Below are 14,303 nucleotides of genomic sequence, written 5' to 3'. Positions count from 1 at the left end.
GTTAGTGCTTTCATCTGTCAATAGCTGCTGGGGGTGGGGGGAAGGAACATTTGACAAGAACGCATTAAAATATTTCACTGAAGATCTATCAAAAGCATGAACAATTTATTGCAGGGAGGTGAACAAATTATGCAGCTCTAAGCCGTGGTGGAGCAGGGCCAGAGCCGAGCCAGCAGCACTCCCACCCCAGGAGGGCTGCGATGCAATTAGTAGCCATAGGAGAAGGCAAAAGCAGAGACAGACAATGCCGGTGCAGGAATTTCTTCCCCCTCTCCCTCCCAAGGTGGAAAAGCATGACAAAAATCAGCACGGCGTTTGTATTTACTTTCACAGTCAGCGTGAGCCAGCAGATGCTTCCAGGGATAGCTTCTCTATCTGGAAACTGCTGGAAAAGAGCAGTTGCAGGGATCACAGTGGGAATGGGCGATGAGGAGGGAAGCGGGAGAGGAGGCAACTCCACACACCGATTCAGGGGAAGCAGCTAGTAAGACAGGAATCAAAAAACCAGGAGGTTTGGAATGGTGTGGCCCTAAGGCACTGACCCAGGAGGCCAAGGAAGACCTGGACAGAAGGAGGCCAGCACAGGCTTCGAGAAAACCACCTCCACAGAAGCATCACCAACCCAACAGGCTGCGGGCATCCTCTGGATGCATCAACCAGGAAAGGAGAGGAGCCAAGAGTGGTCCCCAAATTGTCGACAAGGAGAATTTAAAATTTCTCCTACATCGCCAAGGCTCTTATCTGTAAATGGTTTTAGCAAACCCAAGTGCTCTTGCAGCTGCACCAGGAGGACCAAATCTGCTGGCTCAGAAACAGGGGCTGTGGCTCGAGATGGGGCAGCTGGGCCCCGCTCAGAGTTGCTTTTTAGACTGGAACAGCACTTTGGCAAACCAATACGACAACAAAACCAAGAACATCGCATGGGGCAGCAAAGCAGACCTTGGTGGGCGCTGCTGAATGCCTCCAGTGGGACAGAAGCATTTCACCTTCTTAACTAAGAGCCATAAGGCCCAAATTCCAACTCTTTCCTAATTAATCACCCAGTGCATCGTTGCATTTACAGGATCTGATTTTATTATGTGAGAAGTTAAACGCCTTAGGAAATTTTCTGCCTCCCACACCTGGCCAGCTCCTTTCCCACTCAGCACATGGGCAACCCACCCTGCACACCAGCTCTCAGCTGCTTCATGAAGACTTCAGGATCAGCAGCATTTGCAAAAACCACCTGAGAGTAGCTTTCATGGTTTCTGACACAGGCAAGGGCCCCTCCAGTAAATTCCAGTCTGGACCAGTTGTGAACTGGTCATCACTCTCTCCAGCTCAACAACAATATAAGATGAGTTTCTGAAAGCAGCACCTTTCTCCTGATGAAGTCCTATGACCACCAAATTTTACCTCCCGTTGCAGATCCCACCTTCTAAGAAGTTTGCAAACTTACTAAAACCAGCCCCAATACATAATTTAGCCTTCTGCTAAAGAGCATGTACCACACTGTGTCTCTGCTGTTACGATGGTATTTCCTCAGAAAGCCTGATCTCATTGAAGTCTTTGGGTGTCCTACTCATTAGGATTAGTGGACACTGGATTGAGTCCATAGTAAATTGATATGCTTTCCAGGCAAGGTCCTGCCTTGCTAGTTGAAGATGTATGGATGGACAAAGGACAAAAGAGCAGCAGCAGAAACCCCTCTCTGCCTCACTGATGCGCTGGGAAGTGGGTACCACTTTGAATTTATCAGACTCCTACTCACCGTGGGTCATCTCAGCTTCTCAGGAAAGATTCAGATACCGTGTCTACGAACATCAACTCATTTTTGCTCCCCAAAGCTGAAAATGGCAGCATGGAGGTTTTCCCATAGCACTGTCCTGCATTTTGTGGTCAAGCCACTTCTAAAGCTGCTGCCAGGGCGAGCCCCCACGCAACTGTACTTTTTTGTGTCGACTCATTTCCAAGAAGACTGTGCAAAAGATGAAAGAGAATCCAGGGCCAGACCTGAGCTTTGGCTGCTATTCAAAATTGAGGGAGAGGTAAAGATGTGATATTTAGCTCAGAGGTCCAATGACCCAACAAAGTCAGGGCCGTTCTTCACCTCAGCTTTGGAGTCAGGTCCACGTTCTTGCGTTGTAAAGATCTGGACAGGAAGCAAAACTCAGCACCAGTTCTGCAACGGGCATGTTTCCAGTTACTCCATCAAGTCTGAAGCTTTGCAGGTCTGGAAGTGTCAGCGTTCAGCTTTTGCGTTTCACCGAAAATAGGCGTACTCCTGCCTTTCATCTGGGAGTATTTAAGATTTAAGCAGCCTGTAAATCAATATATCCCAAGGAAAAACCCAGCAAATTTATTGATTCTCTTGTTTTCCTGTAACTTGCTGAACAATAACATGATGCAACTACTGTCAATTGAGAAAGTGAAGCGGATCCTACCTCAAACGTCTGAAATTGGGGACCCCAGAGGATAGAGAGATCAGTGCACCAGCATTAAACTCTTCCCTAAAAAGAAGGATGCTACAAAGGAGCTGGATGCCTCCAAGCCTTGATAAGCACATACAATTCATCACATTAATTCCAGCAAACGTTAGAAGCAACTCAAAGCTATTGCCTTTGATGCCTTGTTTTCAAAGAAACTATCCCGATCTACAGCACTTTTAGGATGCAGCTAATTGTCATCAGACAACTATTCAGTGGCTTTTGTAAATCCCTGCACCTTCCCCTGGGCAACTACACCAAGGAAGCGCGTGGGGACCTGCAAGCAGCGATCCGGGATGGAAATGATGGGAACCTTCCTCCCATCTCTCTGTCCCCCTGAGATGGTTCAAGCGTGGTGCCTCCCCAGACAAGACCAGGTTTTGATCTTGACCACATACACTGCATCCTGAGCTGCAGAAACAAGGGCATCATGTTATCAGACAGAAAATGTAACTCTTGAGAAAGATAAAAGTGAATTTTTGGGAAACTTTTCCACTTTAATACAAGCAACTAATCTAGTAAAAACAGGTTAGAGGGAATGGGAAGAATATTTGATTCAGGAACTTGAAACATTTCTCTCTCTTCTAAAGTTTTTACATTTCAATGGGCCTCTAAAAACACCAGATTTCTCAAGCGTGAAATGGACATTATGGGCACAAGCATACTCAGAAGCTTATTAGGCCAGCTGAAAAAAGAAGCATTACTATACCAGCAAAGTATAAAAAAAGTCTAACCCTCTCCCTCACATGGCATTAAATGAGATTTAACAATTTTTCATGACTTCATCACACACTTAAAATATAGCTGAATGACACCTTATTGCACCACGTCCTCGGCCACAGGTATCTCAAAGCACTCTTCCACTCTTCCAGCAATAACAAATTAATCTCCCTCCACCACGTGTGGGACAGTGTGGAGAAAGCCAACAGATGCTATGGTGACTGCATATGATGTACAGACAAGAGGCACATTATGTTGCCAAATTCAGGGATTTACAGGCCACAGGAGGTCACTTGATTATCTTGTGTGACCTCCTTATATGGTGGACCTGGGGACTTGATGCAGCCACCCTTCCTCTGGAAAACTCTCATCACATGGCACCATAAAGCAGCTGTGAAATGACAACTCAGACAAAACTACAAAGCCACGAGAGCAAACTTCATGGCACTGGTTGAACTGTAATGCTTTCTGGAGAACCAACAGCAGACCGCCAGTGGGGTTGACAGCAGTAAGTTAAGCCAAAAGGGACTTTCAAGTCACCTACATTAACCTTCTGCATGATCCAGGTCACAGGGACCTCGTCTCAGACCTGAGCTGTGGCCAGCAGAAGCATCTCTGCCAGAAAGGCACCCTGTCTCTAATTGAAGACATCAGCAGTGAGGGAATCCATCCTTCCTCGGAGATGTTCACTCTCAAATGTTAACAACTCGCTCCTTGTTGTGAATTATCTGCCTTTGGCTCCCAGCTGCTGGTCCTCAGTGGGCTTCTTCCACCCCATAAAAGTACCCAGGTGCCACAACCAAACCCTCTCTCAGTTCTTTTTCAGTGAGAATGAGGTCTCAAATCTCTCACCCAGGCCTGCTTCTCCTGCCCTTCCATCATTTTAATGACTGATTTTGCCACAATCTTGTTTCTCAACAGTCTCGAGCCAAGAGCTCTGTCAAAATGGAACAAAATACGTTCCCTCAGCAAAACTGAAATGCTGCACTCCGGCAAAATAGAGTCAGCAGTTACCCTTACCCAAGGAGACTAAAATAGCGAGGAGGACATGAAATCAGCCAGCGAGCTACAAGAGAGAGACAAATGCATTTACGAAAAAGCCACCTTCCCTTACAGCAAATGTTGAGCCTCCGAACACTGAGCAGAGCATCAGTGGTAGCACCTGCATCCAAACTCCACCGCCTCCAGGCTCAAAACAATCCCAGAGCATGTACTTCTGGTTGTCTTATTTTGGGCTTTTCCTTGGGAATAATTTTTTTTAAAACACTTTGCTGTCAGCTAAATGGCCCCCAGCTCAAAATCATCAACCTCCGAAACAGTTTGCAAACTTTTGAGACAAACTGCAAGACCTAAAATGCCTCCAAGCACGCAACACACCACATTAGAAGTTTCTGCTCCTTTCAGCAATTCAAGGTGATTCAGTTCCACAACATGGGGGTTTTTTTGACTCAAGGAGCAAAAAAAACCCACAACTCTATGCAAGCGCATTTGCTCCTGGTGTTGTTCATAGCCGCGTTAGCCAAACGCATCTTAAAAACGTTAGCAAGAACTAAAACAGAGCATAAACCCAAAGACTGCCCAGCAATAATGTCCCTAACCAATACTTCATAGTACGTTTTTATACATAAATACAAAAATGCAGTAAAATCAGTATCTTCCAGCAATCTCCTTGCTAGTGAGGCTTTATACTTAAGCTTTAAATTAAGTGTCACATAATTTGACTGTGAAAACATGAAGAATGCCTATGCCCTTGGAGAAGTTTTGACAGGTCAACTTAGTGAGCTGGATTGATTTCTGGGCAAAGAGCAAACTCTGCAAGAAACCAGGAATCTCATTGCTCATGTCAGGTCTTTACAAGAAAAAAGCCAGAAGGATGCCATTAGGAGGGCTGGATAATTTGGTGAGACAAAGAACAAGCTCTTGGGAAAAGGATCCATTTCCGTCATTTCCAAATACATGCCAATTCAACCCAAATGGGCTGGGGAAAAACAGCACCATAGGCAGTGTGGGGATGAGGACACCACGAACTCCCTTTCACCATGCAGCTGAGAATTACGGCACTGAAGACATGGGAGCCAAATGCATCTGCCTCTTCTGCCTGAAAAGTTGACCTCGATCTACACTTCGAAGTTAAAAGCCGAGAGCTCCTGCCAGCACAGTCCTCCAAGGAGGATGCAGATTTACAACACTGCCAATCCCTTTTCTTGGCACCAACTCTGAGCATTTTATTAATAAGATTCAGTGAAGCAAGTCTCCTGCTTTGCAGGGGAGCACTCTAGCCAGAGGCTCCAGGGTTGTGTCCTTTCGCTTGCCGCTGTCCCAAGGACTGATCCGCTGAACCAGAGCAAAGCTCTCTGCAAAACTCAGCTTAGCCCAATGGGGACAGTACTGACCTCACGGGTGGGTTCTGTCCGGAACCTCATCTGGGGCAAAGCTCCCAATGAGGACCCTGCTGTTCTACTCTGCAAGGAGGAGCAGGTAGGAGTTCAGATCCCGTCCATAAAGAAAAGCGGTAATGCATCTCCCAAATCACGGGTGACCAGTCTGACCACTTGGTGTGCCATCGGTGTGCCACCGTCATCCCCACCCATCAAGGAAGGTGAGATTTGCACATTTGGGAGCTAATGAACTTCATCCCACCCATATCCCCACATCCTCGTTTCAGGCTGCTTCCTGTCCACCTTGATGATGGCTTTTTCTTTCTGCAGAAAGCACATGGGAAGTGAAGACTTCTCCAGCTCTCCCATGCGCCTGCAGGCTCATAACACACACAGTTGCTCAATGTGGAAAGGAAAGCAATTAAAAATCAGCCAAACTAGGCTTAATAGAGGTTAGGGAGGGCTCTGTTAGCAGACTTTGGGAGATAGCAAACTCCAGCAGAGGGGAACAACGAGCAGGTACCAAGTATCCCTGAAACTATTCTGTAATCAGGCATTTATTTTCAACTCCTAGTCTGGACAAATTCGGACATCCTCCGATTAAGAAAGTTGCCCAGATCAACCCTTAAGATCTGCAGACTACCAGATACACCAGGGTCCCTTCCCTCTATGCATGAGCATACAAGTGCTAAGAATATTTACAAGACTCCTTAGAAGGAGTTATGGTGTGCAGATTCACATTATGCATAAGCAGGATAAATCACATCTTTTTTTAACCACAGCTGACTCCATTCCCTGCTCCCTTTGCAACCGAGGTGTTAGATCAGACTGGCACTTGCTTCTCTGCAAATCCAACCAGAGATGCAGACGAGGAAGATGACAAGTCTGCCTGGTCCCATGAAACAGCAGCATCCTTGAAGCTATGTATTTTTGGGGGAGTGCAACTGTCAGAATGGGTTTGCACTGACCAGCTGGAAATCAAGCAACAAGTTTGGGATGTCAGATGGGGATACAGCACAGTGTAAACATCCCAGCTACAGCAGCGATTTTGGCATCGGGAGAGGCTCCATATGGAAACTACGCACCTGAGGTTCACTCTCTTAAAGATGACTTTGATCCTGATTTCTCTTGTGCTCTTTGTTATCTTCCCCCATTTAACATGTCAGGGAGCTGAAAAGAGGGAATAGGCCGGTCCCAAGGCAGGCACCATATGTGCATGTCGGCTGCATGATGAGAAGCCAAGCTTTCTGCCAAGGCAGCTGCCAAGGAGAAGCCAAAGAAGCTGCTGCCATCGCTACAGATGCCACCAAAAATCTCTCCAGCCCTCTATCCATTCCCAGTTAGATGAAGTTCATGTGAATCACATGGGTCTGACCAAGACTGCAGTCTTTTTCCCTCAATTTTCTCAGCATTTTATCACTACCTGCTCCTGGGCAAGCTAAGACACTCCACAAAAGCTGGCAAGATCACCGTGGCTCTCAGCCCAGACCTCAAATCTATTTAACTGCCCTTACCAAGGACAACTACGGCAGTGCTTACCGAAAACTATCAATTGCCTCCTGAAAGTGCAGCATCAAACTGGGCAGCCCTGGGGTCCTGCCCTGCCCACACAGAACTGTTTCCTCCTGCCAATCTCAACTCCCACCATGAGAAACCCCTCTCTGTTTGCAAAGGACAGAAATTTATCCAATTCCTACTGGCCAGCATCCTGCTTTCCAAAGCCAAAACCACACACTGAAAAGCACAGATCCAAGCCTTGAGCTCAGCCGGCAATTCTTCATTTCATGAGAAATAAAATACCCTGTCTCACTTGATACAGCACGATGCTCCTCCCGGCACACAGCCAGGCTACCAGGGCTCTGTGGGTAGGCAGCAGGCAGAAGATAGGATGCTAGCATGGCCTTTCCACCGTTACCAAGCCCCTGGGATGACACCTTTCCTCCCTGCAATCACAATCTCATTCCCAGCCCGGACTCAAAAACTCGAACAAATGAGTCCAGCACAACATGGGACTACAGCGTGTTTCTGACAGTTCCTGATGAGCTGCAAATCCAGGGGAAATTGCAGCCCTGCACTTTGACACACGTGTAAACACAGTCTTAAAGCTCCTTCCAGAAACATCACCAGCACTGGCAGATCTTAGCAGATTGGCATTTTCTAAAGAAATGGATGTTCTTTTGATTGTGAGTGTTTATCATAATTCATGTTTAAAAAACTTGGGATGCAAAGGCAAAATCACAGATGCAGAAAGCAGCTCTTTAAGGTGTTTGTTAAGACAACGACCTTCTGCCATTATCCTAGGGTGAACACTCAAATCCAGAAGTTACTGATAAATGGACACAGATGCCCTAAACGAGCCCCGTTACCCTGGCCAAAGCCATCCTGGAAAGAGATCCAGGCTGCTGGGATCCACCTGCATGAGAGGTGCAGCCGTAAGAGGATGCGCTCCTCTTGTGACTGGTTTCTCCCCACGAAACAGCCTTGCCGTCCCCAGCTGTCTCCCTGCTCTGCTCCAGCTAGTCTGGATGAAACCCAGACCACGCGGCGCTTGGCTCCGGATGGTGCCACACCAGCATCTGCTGTGGCCAGGCAAGGGGGAGAGTGGGCAGGAGAAAGGAGACAGCACTTTGCCACCGGTGCTCATTCCCAGACCTCTTCCACATCAGTTCTTACCTACCGCGTACGTATTCTGTGGAATCTGCTCTCTTGCTTGGTTTGATGGCACTTGCACCAAAAGTATCAGTAATTTATTTGAACATCCACCCAAAAGCAGCTCTTCAGAAACGCTCTTGGCAGTATGTTTCTTCAGTCATCAACTGCCTGAAGATAAGACCCTGGTTTTTACAGTGGCTTCCCCTGGCAATTCTTCACCTTCTTGTTTTCCCTTTAATCTTTGCTTGTAAGAATAGATTTGAAAGTTACTGTTATCCCCTTTCTCATATATTAATTATTCTGCTGCTCCTTCCCCAGCACTTCCTCTTCACCTTGAAACAGTTACAGCCCCCTCCTTCGTGCCCTGAACCTCCAGACTTCTGTGCTTTGCTACCTCCAACTTAAGGAATTCTCAAAATTTGAGTGAAAAGGATTTCTAGACTATTTTAAGACTTACCTCCAGAGGTATGAAAAGAGTTTCACTGGAAGGGTATTTAGCTAGAAAGCTATCCAAAGGCAGCGTATACTGCATATAAATTGGCAAAACAGATGCATTTTTAAAATACGTGTAATTAAATAATGCAACATAAAACCAAGCATAAGTTATCCCCCACTGAGAACAAAACCACACAGGAAGATACTAGCGGAAATACGTTTTTTTAAGCTGATACTGTGTCCATGCACGTAATATGTGCAAACACTTGGTCTTTCTTTAAACTACTCAACTGCTATCAGTGGGTTGCTCGTCTCTGAGATGAGAAAACAGCTTGCGATACAAATAAAACTGATTATTTATTCATTTTCATACGGGTGCAGCTGTCGCATCTTTCTAGAGAAACTAAAGGAGAAGAATGCTTATTTTAGCATTAAAGGGATCTAGATACTCACTTATTTTTATTCCCTCTGTGCTGCTGTTAGTGGCTGTGCAATTAAAGATGCACGTTGAGTTGGTTGTCTGATTAGATTTATTTTACAATTATTTGTAATTATTTGGCTCCAAAGAACATCCCTGGGATAACATGCTGTCACTTGCAGTTGAAGCTTTCAAACACCTCGTCTCCCATTGCTTCATCTCACTCCTTTCTCAACTTTCTGAAGCTCCACTCTGCGTTTTACAAGGAAGCTCACAGGGGGGAAACTGCTGAGAGCAAGGGGACAGAAAAGCTCACGACTTAACTTCCATTAGCACATCTGGGATCACGAGCCAGATTTACAAGTTGCTGTTTGCTGTGAAACCAGAGAAAGCCATCTGAGAAGGGAAGATCTCACACTGATAACCCCAATTTTGGGTTTGGTGGGGTTGTATTTTGGAATGAAATTGGCAACATCCAAAGACGTGATGATGTTCTGACAGGTGAATGAATTGGTGGTTCTTTATTGATGCTTTTTCAAGCTGCAGCTAGAAAAATATTGCAAACCTGCTTTCAATCTGGCAAATCCTGTCTTAGTATTCAAGGCCCGAAAATTCAGATGAAATTTATTCGGCCCAGCCTAGAAGCGGTCTCAGCGCTCAGAGCTGAAACATGCTGGGGAGACAACGGATTGCAGAAGTGTCTGTAGCAAGAGCACACATGGATTCAATGCAAGCCAGGGCTTACGTACACGACTATTTGACTTTTGTAAGACAAAGTAATGCAAATAAACTAGAAACATCCTGTCTGCGGGTTTCTGCTGCAATTTAAAAGTGGTGGTGTTGAACTGGCCTGCAGTCTGGCCCTTACCAGATGCTGATTCTGCTGTGATGTTTTGCTCTTGTCCTGCTGTCCACGGCTCCTCCAGAGACCCTTCGCAAGAGGCCACGTGGGGTGTCACATCCAGCTTTCTGCAAGAAGGGTAATGATCCTGCCACCAAGACTTCTCTAGTGACAGCACTGAAACACTCATCCTAACAACAAAATACATTCTCAGAAAAACTCTCTGTTTTCTCAGCCTTCGTTTTACCCTTTCGATCTTCAAGCTCTTGCTTCTGACAGTCTCTCAACTCTGACTTCATCCTCTGTGCCTCTTCTTCCTCTCTAAATACCCCTTGGCTGCTATAGTGGTAATTTTAATAGCAAAAAGGTTGTTGGATAAAACAGCTTGTTCTTCTAAAGCTCGGGGTAATGATATAATGCACTGTTGAAACTACTGGCATGCTCCAAGTCGATGCGGCTGCATTTTAACTGGTGCCGTCTATCCTTTCCTAATCTCACAGGGCAGCTGTTCGTTTGACAAATGTTTGCTAACAACTCAAAGATCTTTGGATGGAAATAAACTGTTAGAGGATTTTCAAAGGTCAGTCCTATACAACAGGAATATTGCCCTTTCAGGTTCTAAGTCACAAAACCCGACAAATGTTACCCAAGGCCCGATTGTGCAGCATCAACAGTGCTGGATGCATAAGGCTGAGACCCAGAAGCTTGGGGCTGGAGAAGCACAGCTCTATATCGCTTAATACAGGAAAAATAGTAGCCTTATATCAGCCTCCCCATATCCATCCCCAATAAATTTTGTTTGCACTACAAAATTCAATCCCAGGGGAAGCTTTTTCCCACTATGACCTCCCTGTCTCTACAGCATCCCTTCTTTGGCTCCGTGTCTCCATCAAGCCCGGGCGCCTGAGCTCTCCCCGTACAAGATCCAGCAGCGTGCTCAGGGAGAGCCGAGAGCTGATGAAATGGGGACACCTGCCTTGCATTTTCTGCACTAAAGTAATTTTGCTAATATTAGGTAAAACACAGAGATGCCATTTCTAACCAGCCCTCGCTGTTGAAAAAGAGGACACACAAAGAGACAGAAAGAGGGCAGGCAGCATCTATTAACTCTTTTCACAAGGTGGAGTATTAGTGCCTGGAGCTCAGGGATGGGGGATTCAAACTGCTTATGGGTAGCAAAAACTTTCCAGAGCTAGACTGGTAAATACCAACAGCTCAGGAATAGATGTGCATATTGCCAGTAAGCCTACAAACAGATGCCACCTTTCTGCTTCAGATTTAAGCCAACTTTGACTCCTGAAATTCAGCAGGAGTTTGGTTCTGCCAGCAGATCCTTGCAGCATCCTGGCCCATCCCTGGAGGCAGGCAGAGCCTGAGGAGCACATCAGGCTAGAGTGATCACTGCTCTGAACTAGCTTTCATCTCCTGGATCTGTTTTGGGTATCGTAGGGAACCTGGCACTGCACCACGCAGGGCAGAGTTGCAGAAGGTTGGAGTGATACCCGCAGCCAGGACTGCTGCACACTGCTTGGGGTAATTTGTTTTCGGAGCAGCTTGTGAAATTCAGAGCAGCACAGTGAAAACAGGCCAGGAAAGAGCCCATGGCCAGAAATGCTGTGTAATACAGCCTGTAACAGATGAAGAAGAAAAACCCAACCAGCTCACAGAGGAACCAACTGGGAAAGCCTGACTTTATTTTGGCAAAAATATTCAGTGTTCCTGCCTCACTTTCCCAGCTGCGCCATGTAGGTGGAGTGCTCATCACAGATGTGGCAGGAGATGTGTCAGGCCAGATACAATCTTAGTACATTGTCCTCCTTGGAAGAGTCATATGAGAGCCTAAGATGCACAAACTGCAACTCCCTGACCTTATTTAAAAAAACAAGCAAAACCCATAAACTTCTGAAGTACTGAAGCCCTGATCTCTCTCAGCCCTCTACTCTTAAGACTCCACTAGCAAAGTCATGCACTTCTAATTTCATTGGAAAAGACACATTGCTAGTCCCCTGGTCCATGCTGAGAAGTCTGGCAGCAAATGGACCGAGAGCTCAGGGATGGATCTGAGAAGGGCTGTCACATCTCATCTGCAAGACAGAGAGCATGCAAAAGTCAGCAAGGTGGTTAAGGAGCACCCTTGAGGTATCCTCTTCTTGCCAAGCCATCAGCTGCCATGCAATACCACGTCATCAGCATCAATGGGAAGGAAACACAGCAACCTCCATCTTAGAGATACAGAAATGCACAACAGAGAGTCAGAGCATCTCCAGTGGAAAAAGAAAGTGCTGGAAACCCAAGGGATGCAGTCCCAGGGGATTACTGGAAATATCTTCTTTCTGTTCACCAAGTGAGGCAGAGCTTATCTTTCTACTTTGCTCTTTGGCTGATAGCCCGGCTGCTTTAATTAACAGAGACTTTTGTCAGTGCAAATCCTCAGTATTGTTGTACAATTACTTCTTCAGCAGGTTCCTTCTCTTTCTACTCGGTATCTGTCGAACAGGATTTCCACTACCACAGAAAAAGAAAATGCCTGGCAGAGCAGGTGTGATTATTTTTAAATTTGTTAAAATTGGTATGTCTCACTGTTTGGAATACATTACATCTAACGATGCTGAGTGGTGTTGTTCAGCATTTAAAAGCTGCTGTGTCCTATCCTAGAAAAGCTTTAGCGCTGGCATTCATATCTGTGGGCTGAAGGCATCCAAATGAACTTTACATCTAAACTAACAGAGGAAGGAATTGGGGTCAGACTATTAATTTACTGAGCAGCTACTAAAAAAGCCGGTATATAAACTTGGTATATAAGCAGAGCCAAGACAGCATCAAGTTTGCAGGTAGGTTATTTTTTGATGGGAAGAGGACAGAGGATTTATTAATGCTTACATGGCTGGGAGCAGCAACCATAAAGAGCACTCAGGCATTCAAACCCACTTTTGACTTCCAGGTTTATTCCAGACTGGAAGTCTTCTGGGGACCTCTGAGATGAGAAGGCTGAGATCTCACTGGGAAAGTTCTGATGGGTCTGGATGAAATGAAGACAGCTTTCTGCCAGCACGTCTGTCCTCAAATCCATTATCTAGAGATGAGAGCTCTTTTATGTAATGTTAGAAGAAAAGAACTAGCAAACCCATACCACGATTCTCTAATCAGCATTTTATCTCTCATTGTTCTGGTTGTTCCGTGAGTACAGCTCATCAAGAAAAGCAATTTCCAACAGCTCAAATATCAGAGAATAGGGTCAGGATATTAGCCTGAATGTGGTCAAATAAAGAGGAAAGGCATTTTCACCGAACATGCAATCTCGCCTCAGCAAGCAATAAATAATTTCTCACTCGACATGACAGAGCCAGTTGATGACAAACCAGGATACAAGCCCCAGATGGGTTTCTGAGGATCTTCCCTTTGCTCATAGGCTTCAATTGCTGGATCCTAATTGCTGGAATCCTTGGCTGAATCCTACTTCACTTGGTCCATGTCTCACACCAGCCCACAGTCTTCCATCCAGAGGGGCAGAAGGTAGCAGCAAGAGGAAGACCATCCCCACACTCTCCAAGCCATGGGCTTTGTGTTGGGCAACGTCACGGTCTTCAAATCTTGGCTTCCCCCAAGACTTTTACTACTTAGTGATCTATTTAAACTTCTCCCGCTAATAAATTAAAAAGTTAAACAAAGTCAAGGGGGAATAAATGTTTCCATTAAGAGGTAGTTAATATATTACTGCCAAACACATGGTTGGGAGGAATAGACTACCACAACCACCTCCCACAACCCACAGTATGGGTTGGGAATTAAGGACCAGCATGTGTTAGGAATCACAGAGTTCACATAAATGAGGCATAATTAAAAACAATTCCTTTTATAAATTTTTGATAAAATCAACCTAATTATTACCAGTGTTTTGAAACCAATTTGTTTTCTCACTTGCATTCAGAGGAAGAGGAAAATGAGCCTTACTACAAAGAATTATATTCCCCAGAAAAGTGCTTTTCTTGTTCCCTCTTAGCTCTCTTCTTTCACAGTAAAAGATGGGGCTGTCCCTTACTGTAGAGATAAGGCAGGCTTCCACCAGCCAGGGCTCTGGGCAGCTCGGGAGATCAAAGCGATGATTAGCCCTTCCACATTGAAGTTGGAAACTGAACCTCCCTGCCCAAAATGCTTTAAATGTTCAATGTCGAGAACAAAACCCATTTCCCTTCCCTGTCCAAACCTCAAAAAACCTCAGAGTTCAATTCAGATAAGCATTCAGAAACCTGTAGACTTTGCTTAACTATTTTGATCTGAAAATGTTATCTGGGAAGCCTAAGAACAGCTTCACCAGACTTCCCATCTTTCTGCTGCTAGTAAATCTGGAAGTAGGTGAAAACAGCATTTCTACCACCTTCTAAGGAGATGCACAA

At 45.6% G+C, this 14,303-nt stretch overlaps 1 protein-coding gene across 10 annotated transcripts in view; it reads right to left on the bottom strand.

Annotated features, from left to right (window-relative positions):
* The window catches only part of EXTL3 (exostosin like glycosyltransferase 3), a 158,124-nt gene that overhangs the window by 11,878 nt on the left and 131,943 nt on the right, over positions 1 to 14,303 (bottom strand). The gene's annotated exons all lie outside the window — the stretch shown is intronic.

This window comes from Haliaeetus albicilla, chromosome 18, assembly GCF_947461875.1.
Source record: "Haliaeetus albicilla chromosome 18, bHalAlb1.1, whole genome shotgun sequence".
Taxonomy (NCBI): Eukaryota; Metazoa; Chordata; class Aves; order Accipitriformes; family Accipitridae; genus Haliaeetus; species Haliaeetus albicilla.
This window is presented reverse-complemented; position numbering and strand designations above follow the sequence as displayed.